General features: G+C 38.7%; 2 long non-coding RNA genes across 8 annotated transcripts in view; one reads left to right on the top strand and one right to left on the bottom strand.

The window, feature by feature from the left end:
* The window catches only part of LOC146445582 (uncharacterized), a 58,715-nt gene that overhangs the window by 13,887 nt on the left and 21,857 nt on the right, over window positions 1–22,971 (bottom strand). The window contains exon 7 of one of the 2 annotated variants that reach the window (XR_014855473.1): window positions 15,970–22,910. This is a non-coding gene — a long non-coding RNA (uncharacterized LOC146445582). Of the gene's footprint in view, window positions 1–13,356; window positions 22,911–22,971 lie in introns of those variants that run through there. The other variant, XR_014855475.1, reaches the window with a different exon arrangement.
* LOC146445583 (uncharacterized) overlaps window positions 1–22,971 on the top strand; it is a 138,300-nt gene that overhangs the window by 93,614 nt on the left and 21,715 nt on the right. For all 6 annotated transcript variants that reach the window (XR_014855468.1, XR_014855470.1, XR_014855466.1 and 3 more), the window contains exons 3-4: window positions 12,195–12,237; window positions 18,989–19,290. This is a non-coding gene — a long non-coding RNA (uncharacterized LOC146445583). The remainder of the gene's footprint in view (window positions 1–12,194; window positions 12,238–18,988; window positions 19,291–22,971) is intronic.

Below are 22,971 nucleotides of genomic sequence, written 5' to 3'. Positions count from 1 at the left end.
GTAGTACAGGAAAAATGGTGGTAAGAATTTTTTACTGAAATCCTCCATCTTGTGCAGGGTGTTTGCCTGTTTATATATAAAACCTAATTCTGCTGAGGAGTCAGGTGTCTCTGGACTGATTTACCCCTCATGGACCATAGTGGGGTGGTGGAGGCACATGTGGACATGCATGTTATAGAAATATTAGGTTATTATGTGAAAGAATCTGAATTCTGACAACACAGATTACAAAATTTGTGCTGAATCTCTAAGACTTTTTTTTCTCTGTTGAACCAATTCCATTTTCCTGCACTCTCATTTCTTGATGGCAGTGCTGAAAGATATTCTGAGCTCCTGCTTCCTTCAATTGACTAAGAGGTGACAAATAGCATATCTCCAAAGAAGGCACAATTTAAAGACCACATTAGTGCAGAGTCTTCAGCTCAGCACAATATTATAATAAACTTTACTTCTTGTCTCTACTGAGAATCCCACCAGACTTTTCAGGTGGTTTTCACCCTCCCAAAGTACAATATTGGTCAGGCACCTGCAAGGCTTAGAGTTGTTGTGGCTTGGGTTTAGCAGTTTGTGGATTTTGTTGCTCTCTCACTTCTATCCTGGCTGAGAAATCTTCAGTCACAGCAGCAGTTCTCGCTCCTGACTATTATTTCAGAAGATGATTTAAGAAAGCACTTAATAGCCTTAATGAGGACAGTAAATGATCCCAGTGGAACAGATATGCAAATATTTTTTCTTAGTACCCTGCTGAATCAGGTTTGCAAGTCTTATTTCTAACCACAGTGGTAGAACCACAATTTTCCTGCTGCTAACCACTTTCCCTCACCAAAGAGAGTTCATTTGGGAACAACTAATGCTTTCCCAATAACCTACAAGATACTCCAGTTGAACATTTCTGTGCTTAGCAAATATGCTATTCAGTTGCTAAGAAGAGTAATGAATCCTTAAGTGTACATAAGAATGATTTATTGCATAATGTGAATTTACAGCCCATTAAGGGAAATAACTACATTCCACTAATTACAAAATTTAATAGTCACTCCAGCCTAGGAAAAAGCAGTACGAGCAAGCAGATTTGCAGCCATGCATTCAAAAGAACGAACTACATGAGAAGCAGTTAGCTGAAAAATACTTTGCCGTTTAACCCCAGCTCAATTCAGAGATCTAATTCATGACAAAGTTGTTTTGAATTAGCTTTTTCTTCCCCGTGGTCAACTTTTCTAAAAACTTGGGGGAAAGGGGATCGTTTAAGAGGTTGGCTAGAAGCACATTAGGAAACTTCATCATTATTCAGATTCACCATATTTGTGATAGAGTCCCTCAGGAAGAAAACAGAGACTTTTGCCCATGGTGTGGGTGGGTTTTGTAATGGGTTTTTAATAATTTGCTTCCCCCTACACAGTGCAAATGCACTCCTGTGTCACATACTGTGTCCACACTGGGCAGACAGTGCCAGGCTTGGTCCTTCCCCTTGAGCTGTGGCAATGATTAGGAAGTGCCAGAATCAATTTGGTAAATGTGCAGGACAAAGGGCAGCATGTCTGCTTGGAGCTTTCCAATTCAGCATTTCCAGCTGAAATGCAGACAGTATTTATTTTACTCTTTAAAACCTGGTTCAGCTGTCAGCATCTCAACAAGGCTGCCCAGAGTGGTGTGGGCTGCAGGCTCTGCAAGTGAGATATGGAACTTAGGAGAGAGATTTTGTGGTAGGATCTGTTAAACTGAGCAGGGAAATCACCAAGGACAATTTTAGTTTGATAGAATGGCATCTAATAGGAAGTGGAGCATGTTAATTGATATAAAGAATTTGATATTTGGTAAACTGAGTGTGATGCAAAAAGAAAACCACCCATTATGTGGAGTGGTCTGTTTAACCTTCAGAGTGACTCTTGTGAGTTTTAAAAATAACTGCTTGGCAGATGATTTGTTTTGTCCTGGACTTGTGAAAGTGAAACCATCTTTCACTGGCCGAAAAAGTTCCAATTTTACAAGATTCAGATGGGGACAGCAGATTGTCAGCAAATTGTCACTCAGTGGGCAAATAGTGGAGTGTGTGTGGCAAAACTGTTGCTTTTGGATGCATGCATGTTGCAGAAGGGAAGATGTTAAATGATAATACTGTCCAAAGCTGATGAATTTTCTTGGAGAACGAGATAACTTCAAGAGCACAATCAGTTACACAAGGGCTTATTTAAACACAACTGCAACTTTTGCTTCCATAGCTTTACAAGTTCTCATCAATGTGAAACTGGAAAAGCAACATTTGTCCTAGGAATGGATACCAGATACTCTTCTCACATTCACAGGGCTGAAAATTATGCTCTTGATCTTATAAAAACATAGGAGAAATGTAGTCTTTTTGTAAGTGCAGAACAGAACACACAAAATATTTTTTCGTATTTGGAGCCAAAACATTATTTCAAACATAAGTCCCTTGACTTATTTCATTGGGTTTGCAAACAGCTGATCTGGGATTAAGATTTCTTTTCTTTTTTTTTCTTTTGAAATATACAGTAAATTTAAGATTTTACCAAAGGGATTCTTTTTTTCTTCCCAACCCAAACTGGAAAAGTAAACACAATCTTATTTCAGGCTGAAAATATATGTCGTTAAATGCCATTGGGCCTCAGTGTTATAACTCTGGCCAAGCTGGTTATGTAAATGACTTTCATCTCTCTCACCTGGTGCTTTCCCAACTTTCTTGCCATAAAATTATTAGTGAAGTAGGAATGCCAAAAATTATCTACCTTTAATTCTTTGCTAATTAGTCCGATTCCATTAGGTCCTAGGATTTATGGCTCCTATATGGAAAATGGATTTGTTTTCTTTCCTACCTGCTAATCCACATGCAGATGGAGATAGCTGCTGCAGTTTTCTTTCTGTGCAATTTTGGTGTTGGCTGGTTATTTAAAGGAGCTTTTAAATGGGAGAAGCAAAACTGAGGCATAGAAATCAGAAGGGAATTCAGTTTTATGATGGTATTTGCATGTCTGTTTTGGAAGTTCAAGTCTAAGGTTATCTTTTCTACTCCACACATTTCCCAGGATTACAAACACAAAGCTGAAGTTGTTCATTTTTACCTCTGTTTGCAAACTGGCTGCAGCAAATTGCAATACACTTGAATAAATACGTTCATTGCTATTCATTTAAATAAACACTTGCAGAACAAGGAGGTCACATCCTGAGTTTTCCTCAGCAGCTAGAGCACAAATGAGTGCTGGTTTATACCATCTGGTGGGATGCTCAGCAGTTCAGGACCACTCCACACTTTGATATTCACACTGCCTGCAATGACAAACAGTCTGAGTGTTGTTTCTGTGTCCCAAAGGGGTGACTATCCCTTACACCAAGGTTTTTGGCATAAAAGGTTAAATACGAAGATTGTTACAATATTAGGTAACCTTTCTTTTCAAGCTGAAAAATAGCTTTTGCTCCAACTCCAGCAAAAGCTGCTCACCTTATTGATTGATGAATCCAGTCAACAGCTGGGGAATGATACAGTGAAGGACCATTCAAATGATTTAGCTGATATATGAGCACTGCCCTGAAATTTATGGCTGACAGAAAAAGGACTGACCAGGCTCTGAGACAGCCAGGATTTAAGTTCATGGTTTGTCTGTTGTTATCACTGCAGGATGCTGCTGATGTCAGACAACAATTTCCATGTTCCACGGCCTTGGTACTTGTGTATTTTGGAATATTTGGGCTTGGTCACATCCTGTACCATCAGAACTGCAGAGATCACATGCTTTAATATCGTCTTACTTTATCATGTAGACATTTTCTCCTCAGCAAGGGCTTCTCTTCAGAGTCCATAACTTAATAGTCACATAGATTTACCTAGATTTTTACAGATTAGCAAATCTGAAGAAGTTCCTTATAGAGCACGTATCCAAGGTAAGTAACCAAGGTTAAAATGGAACATTGCTGTAGTAAAGGACGATATATCTTTTACAAAAAAAGGAATTGTAGAGGGGCTTGAAGCTGAGCTTCCCTTCTATTGCCCATAAATTTCTTTGCCCCAAGATTCATCCTGTGGACTCTCCTTATTTATTAAACCATCACTATATATTTCAAAACATGCTATTCGCACAGCTCAGCAGATTTTCTTTTACCCTTTCCTAAGGTCACAAACTCAGCGAAACTGAACCTTCAGCAGATCTGAGCAATTTCACTGCTGGTGCTCATTCCCCCTAATTTAAGCAAAGATGTGGAATTATTAGCTGGTTTCATACCTACTGCCAGGCAGGTGGCATCCTGTGATAATCTGAGCAGCTCACACAGTGAAACTGTCTGTGTGCACAAATGAGGAGTGCAGAGCTTTTTGAAACTTGCCAATGCACACAGTGGCTAACTGTGAATAATGATTTGCTGGGCTAAACATTAATATGCTCCTCAGCTCCTGATGAAATGCCTGATGGCTTTGCCAGCCAGGCACTTGTCAATCAAATGGGGATGTGTCAGTCCCCTTTGCTTCTCAGAACAGGCTGATCCTCCTGTGTTGCTGAATTAACATTTGCTGTGTCTCTGCTGGCTTTTTCTTGTAGTTCTTTACATTTTCACAGAAGTGTTGTCCTCCTGAATTTTGTTTAGCTGCCCTTTCTCACAGGTACTTTGCTCTTGCAACATGAAATGTTTGTATCCAAGCAATCGATTGTCTCAAAAATCCATTATTACCAGGGAGATCTCAATAGCATTCCAGCTGAAGCTGACAGGCAGATGATGGATTGTTCTCATTAAACACTGACACTCATATTTTAAACAGTGCCCCAAACTTTCAAAGATTAAAAGTAGGAGTCAAAGTTAGAAGAATGGACTATTGGAAAGATTAAAGCTTTCCATGGTCCAGAACTATGGCCAGGCAATGACTAAGTCATGAATTCTTCACCAGTGTCTATGAAGGCTTTGGGGCTCCTTGCCTTCTTCTATTCTAGAAAGGAAAACTCCTTTAATGTTGTGTAAAGCGTGTTTTTAATATATAATAACATAAAAGGAATATCTAGTAGGGTTAAAACTTGCAAGTTCTCTTCTGCTGTATACTAAATTCTCTTACTAGCTGGTATTTTAATGTTACATTGGAATTTTAGCCTAAATATATTCTAAATAATTAACAGTAATTCCTTTCGCGTGGGTCAGGAAACTTAAATTGTTATTTTTATAGAAGAGGAAAAAGTGGTTCTAAGCCTGAATGCTTAGAACAGTTTTACATGAAGCACTTAAACCAGAACTCTAACCATGCATGACAGTGCCAGGAATTGGATCATGCTATTAGTAAGTACCCTGGTTTCTACTGAAAAATATCTGCATTACATTTTTTGTTTTCTTTTTTATCCACTGATAACCTGAGGGACTTAAAAAGGCTTAATAATTTTAAATTTTTATTCTGCCGTGGTGATCTGATACTACTTCCTTGCACTGTGTTGCTGCATTATTCCCGAGGCATTTTTCTAAACCACTGTAAATGGACTGTGGACAAAGTAAGTTTTAATGAATGTTTATTTTAGACACAATGCCAAAAGAGGAAAGGAAAAAAAGGCAATTTTCTCTTTTAGTCTTTGAAAGGAAATCCACTAGCTGGGACTCTTCTCCTTCCTGGTTTACTGCTAAATTTAGGTCTGTGTAAGTCATTATGGAACAACTCTGTTTCAAAAAGCAGACACTCACTGCCACTCGCCTGCCAAAGGGGCAAAGGAGGCTGCTGATGTGGAACAGGACAGTCTGTGTGCTCTGGTGGCAGGAAATCAACATTTGCAGTGACACATGTCATGGTCCTGAGGAGAAAAAGACCCTGCAGACCATGCCAAGGTGTGAGATGTTTCAGGGGATGGATGACCATCAGCACACAGACCCCTTTGTGTGCCTGCAGAGCTCCTGGGTCAGGCTGGGCCACAATCCACTGCACTCAGAGGCTTCCATTGTTCAAGGATTTCCAGGTTCACTCGCTGGCTGAAGTTTCCCCAGCGTGGGAATAAACACATCCTGATATGCTGACTAACAGAGGGATTGACAGCTCAGTGTTCAGAACAAAATCTCTCCCTTCATCCTCCTGAGCACACCTCGTGGAAGATTTTTCATCTGTGCACCATTATCTGCCAGGCAAGACACTGTGACATCCCTTTCTTTGTCCCCTGAGATATGTTTTCCTCTCGAAAGGACGCGAGGGAAGGGGTTTGGGGATGTGCTTTAAATGCCACACTCCATGAAGGCATTATGCTCTGATAATCCTCCTCCCAGCACCTTTTTCAATGAGTGTGCTCAGGCTGCTGTCAGAGAGCCCCTGTTCATCACCAGGCGTCCCTCAGCAGGCAGCCCAGCCGTGACACCGAGGAAATAACAGCTTGCCACCTCTGCAGAGGCAGAGTCACCTTGGAGGGGCTCTGCCACCTTCATTTTTCTCCCTCAAAAATGCTGTTTAGTGTACCTAAGCCTGTTATATATTTCCTTTTTTTTTTGCTTTCTTTTTCCCCTGAGTGACTAGCAAGCTGCAATTTGGTTTTGCTTACATTGCTGTCAAAAATTGGAAATGGTTTGGATGCAAATTTTAACCTTAAATTGACTTGAAATAAGATGAAACTGCACCAAAGAGGATCAGCAAACACACAAAAGGAAACAGAGTCTCTTTTCTTTATAAGTGACTGCTCTATTATTATATGGGATAAAGATTGTAATTTATTCAGCACAGTTATATATTAGTAATATACAATTTATTCAGAGTAGCTATATATTAGCAAATGCTAACTTCCCTTTATTTACTAAATTATTCCTTTTCACTTGTGGTTGGCATCAAACTTTACCTGAGCCTTTGGCTTTAATCAGGGAGGCTTAAAAATAGAATTCTAAATTTGTAATTTAAGCTTACAAGGGTCTGACATTTTTTGTAGGCATGTTATTGCTGGAGGAAAAAAAAAAGGAAAAACCAAGAGTTTATTCTAAAATTGTTATTTTTAATTTATGAGTTACCTTTCCAGGGTCCAAATCATCCTGGATTATGTAACTGCAAGTTCTCACCTCTCATTTAGAGCCATACCTTTTGAGAAAAACAGTTCTGCCAATTTCTCAATACCTCAGAAACTTCTCTACTTTAAATTACTCTCTGAACTGGTTTACTTTAATGAACTGATATGGGGGAGAAAAATCTACCTTCAAAGCAAACCTGTCTGCCAAGAGGATATGGCTGGAAAAAGCTGATTTTAACTCTTCAAACTGTTCAACCTGCTCACATTAGAAACCTCTGCTTTACTGGTTCAAAAATCTATACAGGTCAGCAAATACTACCTCAATTATTTTATTCAAATTCTACAAAATATAATAAGTAGAGATACGGAAGTGAAGGATTTATTATTTTCTAAATTATGCTGATATATTTTTCTGATGTCAAAGAAATTGTTTTGTTTAAAGTAAAACCAATTATAATATTAAACACACATTTTTTCTATTAAAGCTAAATGTTTCCTTAACAAGGCTTTCTTCAGAAACAGATCCCACATTGCAGTTTCCACATCAATATTATATTTTTGCGTGCGCAATGTCCCCCAGAAACTTCATTATTTTCAGCCCAGAGGCTTCCACTTTGGGAGAATTTTGATTCTGAAGGATGATTGATCTTCCCCATGGGAAGAAATTAGTTTATTTAAAACAAAACACCCCAAACAACAGCCTGCTACTCTGTTTCTCTGTTTAAATTTAGTCCACATGGAGAGCAAGTTGCACAAACACCACCTGAGAGGTGCTGAAGCTTTTATTCTAAATTCAGATTAATATTGACACAGTAATAATGGTAATAATGGTGATGGTGATGATGATAATAATAATAATAATGATATAATAATGATAATAATGTTATGCTCATGTTGGAGAGGTTATGGCAATAAAACAAGGAGTCATAGGAATTAATGAGCTAATGGTAATTAATTATTACCATTCCAATGGCTCCCCAAGGTGCACTCAGGGAAAAACCCTCAAACACTCTGAGAGGTGGTTAATGTGGACATTGCTACCTTTTCCCCAGGGCTGATAACTCATCTCTGCACATGTGAAGTGCCAGAAGGCCCTAATCTGTGCTAAACTAAGGAATTTCACTTTAAATCTTCTTTTCTTTCCAGAAAAGCCTCTTGATAAGAGTGGCTGAACTGCAGGCTACATTTTCTTTTCCCAGCTGAATCACTGTGTGAGACAAGGAGGAAGGAAAACTCCTGGAGGACTTCCTCGAAGGAGAAAAACATCTGAAGTGAAAATGACAGTCAGAGAAGCAAAGTTTACCAAAAAGGAACCAAATTCCTTTGCCACCACTGGCCACATGGCTTTGACTGTTTGCAAGAACACCTTAGGACCTTTCTGAGCTCTTCTGCAAGCTTAATTTAGCAGCTTCTTTTGTAGCTAAGGTGAAGTCAAAAGAGGTCACATATTTGCTGAGGAAACCCATTGCATAAATTCTGCAGCTTTTATGCAGTGACATCCCTTTTGGCATTTTAGCCTCTTCATCCCCAAGGCCTGCAGGACCCAGGATCATCAGCAAGCTCAAAACAAATGGAATCATTCAATACCCTCAACCTTAAACATTCAAAGTTCATGACTTGCCTCCCTCCCCCTATGCTCTCTGCAGAGTGGAAATAAAGTTTGGGTTTTTTTTTAATGTGGTGATATTTTTTCCCAGCTAAATACGTGAATCCCTCTATTTGCTTTCATAGAGATGTGTTTCAAAAATGTTCTCAGTTCAATGGTCTGGAAACTTTTTTTTTTTTTTTTAATTAAAAAATGCCAGCAGAGATCCTCACAAGCATGTGAGAATATCAGGAGACACAGAATGGTCTTAACTATGAGATTTTGCCACATCATTCCTGGAGTGACTTCTCTGTATCCTCCTCAATATCCTGAATCACCAAAGGATTTGCCTGGTTTTTGTTTTCCCTCAGAAGTTGTAAACACCACGTTAAATGATTCTTTTGCTGAATTCTGCGTGACTTTTCCTGTTTATGGGAATAGGGAGGAGCAGCCATTTGTGGAGATAAGCAGGACTTTGGGGCACAATCCCTTGGCTATTTGCTGCTCAGCATCAGGATGGACTTTGCAAGAAAAAAATCTAATTTTACAAAGAAGTTTAAAAGCAGGAGGGAGATTTAACCAGCTAAGCTCAGAAGGGCAGGATAACAATAGAGCAGCTGGTGGTTATTAAAGGATTTATGACAAGGTTAAGTAGCACAGGGAAGGTGTTCAGCACAAATTTCTCTTTCTCCCCCATCTGTTAAGTTTCCCTAACCCAAACAGGTAGAGTATTATATCCTTGCAAAAAAATCCCACAAACCTGGATGAACCTGGAAAAGAACAATCTGATTCTCTATAAAAAAACATTACTTCTCCTATAATGAATATTGCATGCATTTTTATCAATTTCTTACTTGGTGTACTTTGTCATTAATAATTTCAAGTATATCAGAAATGGAGCACTTAATTTTTTTTTTTTTAATGAGACTCTGTGAAGTTTAAAATGACCCAGAACTATAAGTCTTGTACATTCAGGGTAAGAACCAACTTAAATCTGCAATCTTCCTTTTTTTATTACTGAAGCCTAAAGTGCAGTTCCTTTCCTACTTAGGGGGTGTTACTTCATGTCACTCCTCAGAGCTGCACTCATTCTGCTGTCTAATCAGAAATACACAAAACAATTTGACAATCAGGGTAGATGACATCTCTTCACGCTCTGTTATAAATTCAAAATTAAAGAAAATTTCCAGTCTGCAGAACTCAGCAGAGATGAAGCTAAGCAATCTATAACTTCATTTCTAAAGAAATTTTATGGCTTGAAGGCTTCTGGGGTCACTTCTGAAGAAGCAAGCTATCCCTTTCTCCTCTCAGGGTCTTTTCTACTGCCAGCAATTCCTATTCAAATAGTTCTGATCTCCAAAGCTCATCTCTATTTTTGGCTGAATGTTAGGAAAGGCATAGAGCTGTGATTCCTGAATTTTTAGATTTTGTAGCAAAGAGATATTGGTTGGAACATCCCAAAAAGCATCAAATGCAATGCTCTGAGGTTGGAAGGAAGCACTGAGAAAAGAGGCAGCCATGCAACCTCCTGATGGAATTGAGTGGAAGCTTCCACTAAAATGTGTCAGTAGGAACTGGGTTAATAACCTCTTATATTAAAAACTGTCCCATTTTAGCACCATTTGAAGCACAGTGAACAAAAGCAGGTGGAAAACCTGGCTCTGGCAGGAAGATAAAGAGGATGGACTGATAGATCTTCACAGCTTCACAAATATATGATTCTTTGGCTCAGAGGTCCCTGTTGTTTAATTAGTTCCATTAGTTTTAGCTGAATTGTTATGATGTGGCAGTTTTTGTGCAAAATAAAATCAATAGATGTGTCTGAAGTGCATTGTAGGCTACACAGCACACAATGTAGAGGAGGAATCTGCCAGCAATATAAAATTTCCATTGGAAAAAAAATAAAGGGAAAGCTGCTAAATTTGTTAAATTAGCAAAATATCTGCTGTACAGCAGGTTAATACTGGAGAACATAAAACCTTGCAGTTCTGCTGTCCAGTTTCACTGAGTCCTGGTATTACTCACTGGAGGGAAATTACAGTTACAATAGTGGATATGGTAAATAGGAAACTAACTGCTGACCACCCATTTCCAGGAAGGAAAATTAGCCAAATATATAAACAACTGTGATTTTAATACAGAATAAACTGCTACAGAACGTTTCTAATATATATATATAAATTAATGTATAGTGGTTGAGCAAGTTATTAGTATGGAAATTGTAGTGCAGTAATCTAATGTGCAATGGCTGTGTTCAGTCCCTGTTTTAATTTCCAGGGCAGAACTTTACTGGGAAAGAAGTACTGGTATTTTCCTTAAGAAATGCAGTATTTACTCCTGTAGATTTGGAGATTTCTTCAATATTCTAGTCTACCCATTTCATTGCACACACAATAGTTCTGTTCTTTATGAACATTGACAGAACAGCTGCATCTTGCCCTTTCCACAGAAAGGAAAAGCTAGAGAAATCAGTTTTATCTCTAGCGTGGCTCAGAGCTGATTTCTAGTCCTTTTTTCCCATGGAACTCTTGGTTTTCTTACCAAGTGAGTTTAATGTCTGTGGCAAAGTGGTGAGTTTCCAGGAATTTTTGATTGAAAAATACCTGGAATGCTTGCATTTAAAAAACAAAAAAATCAGAGTATTGTGTTATAGTGATCACTACCAGGCTTAGTCACATCGCTTAGACCTAATGGTATTATCTGAGCATAGCTCAACTGAATTGCAGGTCATAAATTCTTACTGTGCCATATAATTTGTTTATTGATGCCTGTATTTTAAAAAGCCACTGAGATAAATAGTCCAGCAAGCATCATGAAAAGCAAGAAAGAAATCTCTCCTCAGATTACCAATTTTGCTGCTCTTTCTCTTAGGAAACATTTATTTCCTTTATGTTTAAAATAATGATTTAAATAAATAACCCAGCAAGAACATGAAAAACAAGAAATCTTTCCTCAGATTACCAATTTTGCTACTATTTTCTTTACGAAACATTTATTTTTTTTGCTCATGTGTAAATCAGTATAATCACTGAAATGTGGTTTCAATTTTTTAAAGTTGGTAAAAACATGGATTTTCACCCTTGCATTCCTATCACATTTAATGTGAGAATTCCAAATATTAAAGGATACAGATTTGTTATTAATGTATTTTTTTCCTCATAACTTAATTGCACAGATAATTTTGAGGCTTCAAGGCAATATTTGAGCAGCTGTGAAAAAGTCTTGCCAGTCCTCAGAGTGCAATATTGTACATAGCTCAGGCCCCTTCATGGAAAGCCAGCCCAGCTGAATGTGCTTACAGCTCTGCTCAGTGAAAGAAGGTGCATATTTATCTTGAAAAACTGTGCTTTTCCACAAATAACTGAAACAGTTTTCCCAGGGTGGATGGGTGTGTAAAGACATGACCTGCTTGCGTATCTTTGAGGTTCATGCTGAGGAGATTTGGGTGTTACAAACCATCTAATAACTTTTATGATGCGTGTGAGGTGAGAATGGCATCCAATTTGAGCAGTTCTTTGGAGAAAGGTGGCAAATTTTGTCTCAGTGACATAAAACACCTCATCATAAAGAAAAAACAGCACTAAAACTGCAAGGGAAAGGGATAAATTGAGACCTGTATCAACAGGAAAAGTGACATGTGTCTCTATTTACTGCAGGTGCTGTTTGACAACTCAGCCATGGGAAGATGTTCTTTCTAAGGTAATCCTTTCCTAACCCTGATTAGGAAAGTGGAATATCCTGCTCTGGATACATATATTTAATTTCACCACATGCTTTTAATAGGAGACACTGGAGAAATATAAAATGAACCCCAGCTTTACACTCTCAAATCTGCTTCTATCAAGCTGCCCTGGAAAATGAAAGTGCCCTAGATTGAACTGCTGAACAGTTTTAAGAATCAGAGCAGAGTTTTTATCCATTCCATTGGGCTGAGGTCATGGACAAGCATCCTCCCGGTGTCTGCTGACAAAGCAGCATCAGCCCTCTCTTGGTGAGGAGCTTTTTGTCCCATTTTTGTCCTTCCCTCTGTGGTCACCACCACAGCACACCCAGATTTTGTGAAGTGCTCTCTTAATGTGACCTGCATTCGTTTAAATGCTTGACTGAAAAAGTCCTGCTAATATTGGCTAATTATCATTCATCAGCCTGGAGGGGAAGGGGAAGAAAGGGAGGAAGGAAATTCCTCCTTTTTCCAGAATAGGAAGCTGATCCCCAGCAAGGGGCACTCCTAGAGCCTCATTCTGAATGGCAATACACTCATTTATCCTAAATGACAAATATTAAAATACTGTCTGCATGCAGCACTCATTGCTGCATTTTCCTGGACTCTTCCCTTCCCTGCTGGTTTTGGTAATGGCTGGAAAGCTTTTGAGGATGAAAAAAAAAAACCACCTCTTTTGAAATAAGACATGGGAGAAAATAAAAACCAAAGAAGTGAAATGACCAAAGTGGCATTAAGAGAAAAATATAGATTTAAAAATTAAATTCCCAAAGGCAGAGCTCGATAGCTTAACCATTCCTTTTTGCAGCATTTTTAATTTTTCCTGAATGTACAGATCCCTTTACTTGACAACATCTATGGAGTAAACAAATGTCATTTCCATTGGCATCAATAACAAAAAAAAAAAAAAGTGTTTAGCCCAAGGAAACATAAACGACTTGACAAAAACTATACTCTGTGTCAGGGACAGAGTTACAGTAGGAAAATAGATATTTCACCTTTTAAATTGTAGCATTATTTCTGATCACTCCAAATTTCCTTAGACTGCTGTAAATTATGATTACTCAGGAACACTTCAAAGAAACAAAGAACAGAAATTATTTTGAACTATTTATTTTATTCTTGTAGCTGAAAAAGTCAATTTACAGCCACTTGCAATATTTCCAGTTTTGCTCTGCTTAGAACACCTTCTGGTTCATAGGGTTCTCACCATGATTTTCACCAGGACAGAATGCCAGTACAATTTATGGAATTAATCTGGAAACCTATTTATCTTTATTTTGTTTTAATATAACAGCTTTGGGTTCTGCTAGTTCTTCAGTATTCCTTCCTTTCTGAAAATATGAGGAAATATTTTTAAAGCACTATAGATACTTAATTGCTCCTGTTCTTTCAGTGTGTATTATACATTCATATTTAATAGTGGGCACTGATTTTTATGACAAGTAATGTTTTCCAAATGATGCCTTTTCTATTTATCTTTATAACTTCTTGCAAAAGCAAACTGAAATGAAAATTGAATGGGCTGCATATGTGAGACCCAAATTTATGTCTGAATTTTTTGGTCACCTTTTTTCTGGTCCCTGCTAAGTAGTTGAATTAATTTGTTTTCAGAACATCATTTTGAACAATACTTCATTGTAAACAAAATTATGGCGTATAAACCTGTATGCTACCATGTCCAAAATGCTTTCAATATTTACCCAATCTTGTGCATCTTTATTCTACACTGCAATTTGAAAGACAGATCATCCCTCTGCCTCATCCAAACAGGGTATGTTTATTATCCAGAAGTTTGCAAGTTCCAGTTTGTTTTTCAGAGACATTTCAGTGACACTACAATAAAGAAAAAAGAGAATAAAGGATGTGCACTCATTAACCAATAGTCAGCTTACAGTTGAAATTTCTTCCTTTTAGAGTTATGTGAAAAAATGAAATTCAAGACTGCAGAGGAAATGAAGAACTTCATCTTAGTTTTGCAAACATACTGCTGCATGCTCATAGCAATGTTTTCATTATTATATAGTGCAACAAAGCAACTGCAGATGTCTACTGTGCTTACAGTTTCAGTCTGTTTTTTCTAACTTTAGAAGTTTCATCAAGCTTGAGCTATAAATTATGGAGAGCTGGTAAATGATTCAAAGCAGTTAAGGCAATTATTGCTCATGTATCATAGAATGGTTAGTAACACACAACATTAGTTTGAGCATTCCCATGTATCAAAATTGGCTAATCCCTTACTCTTTTCCTTTTCCTCCTTATAAACTATTCGCGTGTATTTCCTCATCAGCTCTATCAGCTGATAATTAACACACCAAATATTGGCCACATTTTGTGTCCAAGTTTCATTTCCATGAAATCTGATTTCTTATTTATCATAAAAAAGCATAATTGTCCACATAGTGGACAGTTACATATACAATATATGTTTTTACTCCAGCAAGCATGACATATTTGATTACAAGAAATCAAACCCACAGACTCTGTGCCAAAAATTAATAGACCCTTCTGTTTCATTTTCTCAGGCAGTTATTTTACCTTCAAGTGCATGGAAACTTTGCATATTTGCACAAAGTATTACAAGAAGGGAAGCAAAGAGAAAACAATCTCATTGTATCCAGGCAAAATTTCTTTCCTGCAGCAGAGCTGCTGTAATTCCTCTGCAGCATTTACCTTTGAGGAGAGCAGATTGGAAATGCTGTCACTGAAGGGAGCAGATGGTGTCAATAATGACTGATGCCCGCTGGAGTGGTACAAACCCAGGAATCCTCATCTCCTGTCAGGCAGCTCAGGCTGTTAGCCACTGACACCAGTCACAAAGTGAGAAAAGGATCAAGCTGCTTTAGAGGTGGGGAGCCCAAAAATGGTCACTTCCTTTCAGACCCTTGTGTTGTGCCTTGTTTTATAAAAGTGAGGGGCAGAAGTTGGTAGGGATTGTGACTGATAAAGTGCCAATGCTTTGATGTGACAGAAAGGTAAAAGCACTCACTGGCCACTTTCTCTGATTGTCTGCAAATCTTTGAAGGCTGCCACTCCCAAACCAGTGATGTGTAAGCTAATGTGGATAAGCAGAAATTCTAAATCAGCATCACTGCTTCATGCATTCTAATCAATGCCATGCTTCCAATAAACAGGAGGGTACTTAAAAACCACTGATGTTATTTGACCCATCCTCTTTACGGCTCATTTGCCTCACACTCTAAATGTCAGATTTCCATACAGAAATCAGGCAGCCTCTTTTCATGAAGCCTTTTAAGGCCAGGCAACGAGTGAATCCATGGAAAGCTATTCCAGGCGATGGTAATGTGGGGCTTAGTTCATGCATGTCACTGAAAAGGTGCTATTTAGTAGCTATTGAAATTGAACTTAAGCAATGCAGTCATTTGAATGTAGTTTAGGAAGGGCAGCTGCTGAGCAGAATTAACTTAAAAATGGATTCACTGAGGATGTTTTTAAATATATTATCTCATATCCCTCTGATATCCTGACTGATAGAACAGGTTCTGATGGCTAAATAAGATCTTCTCCACTGTCACAAGTTTAGAGAAAAAGCCACATCCTCTTTTGATAAAATTAAGTTAATGATTACATGAAAGCCTATAAAAAATAGAGTATGTGCACTGATTTCCATTATTAGAACATTCCTCTGGACCCATCACATGCCTGGTTTCCCAGCCCCACAAGCAGTCTTGCTGCTGCAGCAAACTCACCTGTGTCAGCAGGCAGGCTCAGAGCTCAGCAGAAGGTGAGGATATCCTAAAGCAGTCCCTGTGTGTGTAAATGCATCTCCTGAAGCTCTGCTGCAGTCAGGGATGAGGCTGAGTTCAGATTTTCATGCAGCAGGAGCAGAGCAGGATATATCTTGACAGAAATGTTGAAAAATGGATTCAGGAATTTCTTTGCTGAATTTCCCTACTGCTGAGTGCATTCTGTTTAATAAGTGCCCAGCCAAGGACCTATGGACCAAACCCTTCCATATTCTTGGCTTTGTGAAAATCTGAAAATATGGAACTCGATACTTAAGCCCTTGTTCCCAGTTTTAAAAGCCACAAATGACTTCACAACAGACCAGACAATGGGATATTTCAGACATTCAGATTAATTTACTTCCATGGTGAAGCAGAGCTGAATTTGACACTGAGGGCTTGAATTCATACACTTAAATAAGTGTTGTCTCTATTTTGAGTAGGCACAGCGATGGCATCTGCTGATTGCCAAAATAAATTTATTTATATAAGAAAAAAAGTTGCCTGAAGCAGTGCTTTTGCAAAATACATTTCTGTGAAAACCTGCAACACTGTTCTCCTGTCTTTTCTTTCCTTTAACAATGGCATTATTACACTTCAGAAATACAATCTCTTACTGTTACTAGGCTAGAAACACTTTGTGCTATATGAATTATTTCATGTTATTTATTTTTGTTTGACAGAGCAAAAGACAATCCACAAACTAGAAAAGCTTTCAAGCTACTTGAATGAGATGCCACTCTGGAAAAAAAAAAGTTTGTTCATGAATAACCCAAATACAAAAATGGGATTTGAGAATGATCAGTTTCTTCCCTGATTCCTTCTCTACTTCCTGGTAGCATGAATCAGGTTTTATATAGAAATAAATCTCCTTTTTTTATAATAGGCATTGAAGAATTAAATAGGGGAAATTATGACAATGAAATCAATTACTCAAAAAATTAAAATTTTTGAGTTCTCATGGATATCACTTAAAATTCAATAGTTAATAAAATATAAATTTTGGTTAGTAATCATTAGAAAATGTAAGGATGTATTATGCAGATCTCACCAGTAATACAACAGTCTTTGAGGAATAAGTAGAATTATAATTTTCCAATTAAAATAACACAGAGGATCAATGCAGTAACAATCTAAAGGACCAAAGCGAAGCAAACTTATTTGGAATTCCTAAATGTACAGAATAGAATGGTATATGCACAAGCTGCAGGTATGACACAGTGAGCCACAATACAGTGACTCTAGAGGCTGGCAAGGAATTTGGGTAACAAGGCCCAAATAGCAGATTAGATATATAAAATGATGGTTTGGCAATCTGGATGATCTCAGTCCTCTGCACAAAATGGTTTTGGTTCAGTGAATTCAATGAGGAATCAAGGGATTCCCACACTGAGCTACTCGTTTCTCCTTGCAGCAAGTGGTGCATAGGTAAGTAAAAGTTATAAGCACAAAGTTCATAGTCCCTTAAAACTTATTAAATATTCATCCCAGAAAAGATTCTTTATATGACTGAGATGGATCCATCCAAAGCATTTATCCTCTTCCCTTTGCTGTCACACAAAAGGTTGGCGTGAAAGGAATTTCTCCCTTTGGGTAAGATCCTCTACCCACGGCTTTTCTCTCCATTTCTTGTCTCTGAGATTGCCAAAAGCTGCCCTAGCAGGGTTTCTGGGGTAGCAGGTATTAAATATTCCCCGCTGTTCTCCAGGATTTCAAGGTTTAGTCTGTTCCCTGTCTGTCACCTTCGCCCCTGGGAGTGGTGACATAACTCAGAGCTGTCCTCCTGCACTGCCATTTCCCCATCCCTGTCCTGATTAACATTTGGGTTTATAGATGCCACTGGAAATGAGTTCACTGTGGTCATTAAACTACAGGTAATTTGATGCACAGTAAATATTTCTTACACCTTTCTTCGTTTTAACACAGGGGTTTGATTTCTTATCTTTTTTTCCCTCCAAACTTTTAACTGTGCACCTATTGAGCTTTCCTCAGTCGAGAATTTTGAAGCAGGGTGCTTTCATGTTTCATAAGAGCTCCCTGAGTTTTATTTTGAACCCTGTTGTTTTGATAGTTCTTTATTCTGTCAGCAATGACTGTAATAGGATGGTTCTCGGGGGAGAGGGAGGGAAGTGCTGCAACAAAGTCAGTATTTTTTCTGAGATCCCTTCTGCTGGGGTTATGTCTGATTCTGAAAAGACTTGTCTAACCACACATTCTGTCAATCACTCAAAAGATCTGCATTCAGCCTTCATTCAGGCCCTAGGAGAAACCAGACAAGACATCCCAACAAAATCAATGTAGGAATTGGCACCCTCTTCTGCCACTCCTGCCTGAAAAAGATCTATAGAAAATCTATAGGTTTCAATTGTTTTTCATCTTCTGGAGAGCTGGGCCTTTTGTGAGCAATAAGATAGAAACTTACAGTTTTTCCACTGATTTATGGAGACAAACCTGGAATTACTGTGTAATTCCCACTCTCCCTTTAAAAAGGTAGAAATGTCCCATAAAGAGATCATACTGTTCCTGTAACTAAGGAATTGGGAGTAGATGGCAAACATAAAATTACAAAGATTAACTTTCATCACCACACAGAAAAGGCATCATTGGTGCCCTGGAGGATGGACAGCAAGAGTAGTTTCACCAAAAGCTGTTGTGAAGTCACTTTTGTTTATCTTCTCTTCACTCTACACTGAATACAGCAGGCACTGGGATTTCATGGCATCCAGCCCCATATAGAAAATGACTTCTGCAGCCACACAAGGGCAAGATGCTCCACAGCTTTCCACTCCAGCTAATCCAACAGATCCACTCCATTCTTTCTGTTTCAGCCCCTGACAAATTAGTACTTTATTGTGTTGCATGTGTACCCAAGCAGAGGACCCCTTTCTTCCTAAAACACAGCACATTTAGCAAACATTAATTAATAATTAATGTACTATCAAAATAAAATTTAACCTTGGATGCAATTGTTCTCTCATGGCAGAAAAAGAGTAACATTCCCCTGGTGGCCACAGCTGACCCAAATTCCTCCAGGATCTGAGTGACTTCAAATTAGATGGATGGATCAGCTTCACCTTCCTAAATGTCTGAGCTGAGAAAGACTGAAATAAGCGAGTGAAGACACTGCAGAAAGGAAGTGCCTGAAGTTTAGCTAGCTGAGGGAAAGGATATGCTTGGCTTTTTAAACTTTTTTTAAAGCTGCCTCAAAGTGGAGTCACCATTACAGGAACCAGCAACAAGCTCAGCAGATCATATTCCCATCAGCATTTTCTGTGCACTGCACAGGTAATACTTTTTTTTAAAAATGATCTCTGAATGGGCTTGTAGTTGCCAGAGGACAATGGGAAGTTATTGCTTTGGTCATGTTTGACTGGGGCTGCTTTTTCCTTTATTCTTTCTGGAGTGCCTCACAGTTTATTCTATAAAACTGCTTTCCTTTATGGCCTTCCAGGGGGGGAAATGGAAATCTTCTGCTTATTGTCTTTCTGTCTGAACCTCTCCTCTTAAAGATTTCTCTCAGTGAAAAATCTATCAATAGCTGTCACATTATTCCTACATCTAATTAATTTCTGGCCTGTAGTTATGAATCTATGCTTTCTCACTAGAAAATAAATGGCAAAATCACTGAGCTAGCAAAACAGCCAGGAGCAGAAAGGAAGTGGGAAACAAACAAAAAAACAAATACAAATCAAATTTTAATTGAGATAGCAGTGACCTGTATGTTAAAAGGAAGAAATGAAGTGTACACTTTCCAATAGTATATTAGGAATCAAAAGTTCTGGATTGTCATATATGGAGTTTGTGTTGCTCAGCAATGAGCTCAGTGAGTGGAAGCAAATCATCCCAGTTTATCTTCAATCTGTAAACTGAATTGGATGAAATTTCATTGTCTTTAAAACAGATGGTGGCTTCCATCCATTTCTAACAATAAGCACGGGGTTAGGAGGCTAACCTTTTGAATTTCAGAGGGTGCTAAATATTTTCTGCAGGGAGTGATGGATGTTTACATGCTGATTTTCTGGGCTTTTTTCAGCTAACATATTGACAAGTCTCAGAACACAAAATAAAGACATATTGTATATTTATCCACACTTGTTTTAGCCCCTGGCTGTCTGTGTACATGATCCCCATTTAAGGCAATCTCATTTTTCTTCGCTGCTCCCTCCTCCAGAACTTCAGGCCTGGTTTAACAATGCTGCTAATCCCTGCCTCCTGTAAAAACAGCATCTCCCAGGGGAAGCTGAATTACGGGAAGAAGCAAATAGTGCTGCTTGGCAAACGGTGCAGAGACAGGGAGTGATTTTTAAAATGATTACTGACGATATCAAGTGTCGAATAACTGCCCTGCTTATCATCTAAATTACTTTTAGCTCCTACTCCAGGTCATTCACAAAGCCTAAATCTAATACTGATTTGTCTTTTGTGTCTCCAATGTGTAACTTCGAGAATGTGGTGCTTTGATTGGTCTGATGTGCTCTGCCTAGTGAAAGAAACAGCTTTATCATAGGAAGGGAGATTCTTAAAAAGCAAACCAACATTTTGGTTCTCAGACCTTCACGCCACCTTCAGACTCAAGTGTCACGATGGGATGGGATTGCAATTAGACATGCTTAAACTGTCTAAACTCTCAGATTCCCAAAATTTCGAGTTCCAAGATGTGACCTTCATCAAGGTCAATGTGAATGGAACACAGTTGGTGTATTACTCACATCAAACATTCACAAGTTTTCTGCTTGTTAGAGATATAATACCCCACACACCTTTCTGTTCCAGTGGAGGTCACTCAATCAGCTCTGCTTGGTCACACTTTGAACTGAAAGAAATCACAGTTTTTCCAACAAAGGCTGTCTCCAGTATTTTTACATTTTGAAGTGGTGGGTTCCTCTGAGTTTGTTATCTTTTCTCTATTTATGGTTGTTTACTTCTCCTTACCTTTTAAGAAGAACCAGAAGAGAACTGTTCCACTTTTGATTGCAGTTAGTGCCTCAAACAACAGCCCTATCAGGTTCTCACAGAAGGCACCAACCAGGCATTTTTAATGTGTTGAAGTTAGTTGCTAGCAGAAGTTTATATCTTTCTTTTAGTGGTTTTAAACAGAAGAGAGAGATAGAGACAGAGAGAAAAACTGCAAAACAGCAAAAGGCCATCTTGTCCTCCAAAGTGACCTTCACATGTAGACTGGATGGGTAATTTGGCTGCACAGTATTGGGAAATTTTCCATTGTACTTACAAGTTCCTTAAGCAAGACTAGTGAGCAGATCTGCAATTTTGTATTGGTAAAAAGGATTGATAATCCCATTTGGTCTCAGAATATCATGTGTGATGTTTTGTGGGCATTACACAGGGCTGCAGTACCCTGAAAATAAAAGCTGGCAAAGAACAGGGGACTCAGCATGGCTGTGGGACCTCACACTCTGCAGGGTGTTTCAGGTCTGAGCCATTCCTTCCACCACAGTAAGAAAATCCCACAGGGAAAGAGAAGGGGGAAAAAAAAAAGTGAAAGGGATGTTTCAGCAAGGGGAGTGGGTGTGTGACTGAAAGATCTGTGGGTTATTCAGACCTGCCAGGGTAAATTAATCTGCTTTCCCTGGGGTGTGGTGTGTAGATCCTTCTTGCCCTTCAGCCAAAGATGCAGCACGAGGTGCCCAGTGCTGGTGAGACCATCACCATCAGCCAAAATGTGTAGAGAGCACAGATTGACTCAATTAAACACGAGTTTTGGCACCAACTCAGTGGCTTGTGTGCCATCTGCAAACACTGAAAGTGTTTGAATACTCTGCTGTGAGATGACTGTGCTACCTCCATGCCCACACATCAAGTATAGACTTTTTGTAAGGAGCATGGCTATTAAAGGTGGACTATAAATAATTTGGTCTGTTTACAGAGTGAAGTGACCACTGGCCCCAGTGATTAAAAGTTCCTTTTCTGTGAAGTAAGAATTACTGTCACTGACTTGTATGACAACCATGCAAGGCATTCTCTGCCATTTACCCAAACATACTTTTAAAATAATCAACATTTTTATAAGCACGTAAGGGTACACAAATTTTAACTCCAATTGCTGTAATTACATCTAATCTAGTCAAATTCATTTTTATTAAAGTTCACACTGTGAGACTAATGAACCTAAAGCACGGAAATCATTCTCCTTACGCATGGGTAGATCTGTTTACTGAATCTGCATTGTTTCATGCCCAGAAGGTGAAAGTAAAAACCCACAGCACCAAGATGCAAAACACATCTTCTCAATCATTTTCCCCTACATGAAACAGTTTAAACCAACTGCGTTCTAACAGACAGGGGGATGTAAGCAATGTTTCCCTCACTGGGTTTTAACATGAAAGAATGGCTGACTGATGAAGAGTGGTTTAAAGGATAATGAAACTAGGAGGAGAAACCTCAGCTGCTGGAGATGGGCAGGGAGATGATACAGACAGCTGACACACTCATGGAATTGATGTATCCAGAAGCTGAAGAAAAGATACAGTCATTCTAGCTGACAGACAAATGTCCTTTCATATTATTTCCCCAATCGCTATAGGCAAGGAAATATCTCCTAAAAAATCCCTCACAAGGTGACTCTTCCCCTGTTCACCCAATTCTGCCCTCAAACATGTGCAAACCACTGCCCAGCAAGCAATAAAGAGGCCAAGGGAGCTGTACAGGTGGTACACCTGCAGCAAGGCAAATGGGTGTATTTCCCTCTGCACCACCCTTCTCAACACAGTAAACCTACTTCAAAGGACTGACAGATATATTACTAAGCAAAGCAACATAAAATCACAATTCTTTTTGTAACACACAAATTTCGTCACAATTTCTTTGTGCAAAAGCCCAAGGAAATAGATCTTCCTGTGTGGTTGTGAAGAAACGTTTTGAGGTCCAGGGAACTGTTTTGCTTTTCTCTACAAAGAAAACAAAGGCAGACGACATTGCCGAAATTAAAATAATTGTCAAAACTCCTAC

The sequence above is a fragment of the Lichenostomus cassidix genome, chromosome 1, assembly GCF_008360975.1.
Source record: "Lichenostomus cassidix isolate B80296 chromosome 1, HeHo_3.0, whole genome shotgun sequence".
Classification (NCBI taxonomy): Eukaryota; Metazoa; Chordata; class Aves; order Passeriformes; family Meliphagidae; genus Lichenostomus; species Lichenostomus cassidix.
This window is presented reverse-complemented; position numbering and strand designations above follow the sequence as displayed.